Here is a 3,217-nt window from a genome sequence, read left to right as displayed (position 1 = left end):
ACCATTTGATCCAGCAACCCCACTTCTGTGTATCTACCAAAAGGAAAATAACCAATATATCAAATGGATACCAGCACTTACGTATTTATTACAGGGCTATTCACAATAGCAAAGATGTGGAATCAACCTAATTGTCCATCAGTGGAAGAATGGATAAAGAAAATGTGTATATATACACACTGGAATACTAATCAGCCATAAAAAGAATGAAATTATGTCCTTTACAACAACCTGGGTGGAATGTGAAGTCACTGTCTTTAGGGAAATGAACCAGACACTAAAAAACAAATATCGCACATTCTAACTTATATGAGGAAGCTACCAATTTGAACACATGGAGGCAGAGAGAGGAAAAATAGATAAGAGAGACTGAGAAAGGTAAAAGGGAGGGAAGAGAGAGGATGAAGAAAAGTGGCTTAAAGGGTATAAATGTACAGTAGGATGAATGGGATAAATCCAATGTTTGATAGCAGCATAGGATGACTGTACTTAATAAATATATTGTACTCTGGTGATGGACATTCGGAATACCCTGATGTGATCACTATGCATTACATACATGTAACAAAATTTCTCATGCACCTCATAAGTTTACAAAAATTTAAAAAACCCACAATGTTTGACAACCAGTGTGTCTATAAGGTTATAAAACATACAGGATATGTGGTGATGGAAAGCCTGTTTTAACTGTCTTCCTAGTAAAGGAAACAAGAAAAGTAAATATATCTTGGATGTAAATGTGCCAAATATTTATTTCTTCACTGAGTCAGACAAAACATGGGGATTATATCATTATCCAGCATCCATAATGAGAGGCAATAAAATCTGAAGGTAGAGCAGACAACAAGCAGAATTGGAAAAAGTCAGTTTTACTTATCAGCTGTGTTGGAAAATCAGTACTTTTTTTCAATCTAGGGATGACTACAGAAACTATTAGGAAACAAGACATAAAGAAATTTGTACTCATATCCATCAGAATACCTATTAAGTTGCACTGTGATTATTCATGTATCTGACTGTTTTTCTACTTTAAAACGGGGAGTAAGTGTCAAGCCTTTTTCTTTTTCTTTTTTTTTTTTTTTTGAGACGGAGTCTCGCTCTGTTGCCCAGGCTGGAGTGCAGTGGCCGGATCTCAGCTCACTGCAAGCTCCGCCTCCCAGGTTTACGCCATTCTCCTGCCTCAGCCTCCAGAGTAGCTGGGACTACAGGTGTCCGCCACGTCGCCCGGCTAGTTTTTTGTATTTTTTAGTAGAGACGGGGTTTCACCGTGTTAGCCAGGATGGTCTTGATCTCCTGACCTCGTGATCCTCCCTTCTCGGCCTCCCAAAGTGCTGGGATTACACGGTGTCAAGCCTTTTTCATCTCTTCATTCTGGATCTCAGAAAAATGCCAGGTAGAGTAGGTGCTAAATAAATGTTTGTCGAATATTTATTACATCAAGAGGAATATAACTGGAGTTAGTGCTGTAATGTAACGGTGCAGGTGGGTACTGAGGATAAGGCACCCGGCTAACAGAAAGTTGGTTGAATATTGAAGACAGCATCTTCCCAACTCCTGATCTTGTTAGGCTCACAGGTCTCAACAAGTTAGTCATAGACATTCCAACAGCCTTATGCTCTTTTTCCTGTCAGTGACTTGTTTGATATTTTAATTAGACTCACATTTGAAACTACTGGGGATTCTGTTAAGAGTCTGTGCGCCCACACGCTCCAGTCATACACAGATACTAATATGAGCACATTAATCATTGTTTGATTGAAGACATTTACTTCTATGTATAACATACAGATAGTAAATGACATACAACCAAGCTCCTGTTTCCCCATTTTCACCATAATTTCCACCATGTCTAATTGGATCCCATGTTTTTTTGTGTCTTTAACTACTTAAAAAATGACAGGCAATGACCTAGCTCAGTAAAACACCAGTAGAGCAACTCTGAAATCAGTATTGTATAGAAGTCTCTACTGAATATATGGACAGAACCCAAAAGGAAAAAATCAAAACAAAAATACTTCTGATCAAGAAATTGGACAATAATGAACATTGAAAAATACTATGGATTGGCCAAGCGCAGTGGCTCACTCTTGTGTTCCCAGTACTTTGAGAAGCTGAGGCACGTGGATCATGAGGTCAGGAGTTCGAGACCAGCCTGAACAGCATGGTGAAACCCCATTTCTACTAAAAATATAACAATTAGCTGGGCACTGTGGCACAAACCTGTAATCCCAGCTACTCAGTGTCTCTCTCTGTGTGTGTGTGTGTGTGTGTGTGTGTGTATATACACACTATGGATAGGCCACTTAAGATCTAGCTTTTATGATGATTCAAATTTTTCTTAGATGAAATCTGTGTTTTTATGCTATGCATGCTATTTTTACTTGTGGTTTATACATTCATCTTCTAACTTCCTAAATTTTGTTTCCAGAATACCAAAGTCATAATGATGTTTTAATCTTCAAAACAAATTTCTTAGGTAATTATTTCCAAGGGAAATTTTCTCATTTCCTTATTCTTTTGCAATTTTGGCAATCCTATGTTTTGTTTTTTTTCATAATATATAATCATGATATTATTTATTTAATGGATGCTACTTCCTGAAGGTTTAGGAAACAATCTTAAGAAAATGAAGAGGCAAAACAATTTATAAAAACACTATTAAATACAAATAATTGCCCATTCTTCTACCCCCCACCCAAGAACATAGACCAAAGCTAAAATACTGAATGATTCTCAGTGTTTCTTGAATGATTTTAAGTACTTGTATACTGATCATATCATGAGATTATTATGCCAGGAATAGAAAAATAAATGATCTAGCATTGCAAAAGAAAGTAGACAGACTAAATGAAGAATTTTATGTTAGAAGTTGGATTTGATCCAACTTTATCTCTTCTACTAAACCTATCACTGTGCCTTATATGCATAGATTAATTTTAAATGTACCAGAAGAAAGAGAAGCTGCCAGATAAGCAGTCTCTGGGAGGCTAAATAGAGAGGCTGACCATGAATCCAGCACACACCATGCCCAAGGACTTTGGAGGTGGACTGATTGAGGAATTTAATGTCATGTTCACACAACTTCATTCTTCTCCCCTCAGAGCCAGAGTCATTACATTGGAAGAGATGAGTATAGGGAAATAGGGACGGCAGTTGTGAGGAAGAAGTTCCTAAGTCAGTTTGGGGCAGAGCAGGGTTGCCCTCCTTATTTGAGCAT

The sequence above is a fragment of the Macaca thibetana genome, chromosome 5, assembly GCF_024542745.1.
Source record: "Macaca thibetana thibetana isolate TM-01 chromosome 5, ASM2454274v1, whole genome shotgun sequence".
Lineage (NCBI taxonomy): Eukaryota > Metazoa > Chordata > Mammalia > Primates > Cercopithecidae > Macaca > Macaca thibetana.
Note: the sequence above shows the minus strand (reverse complement) of the source record.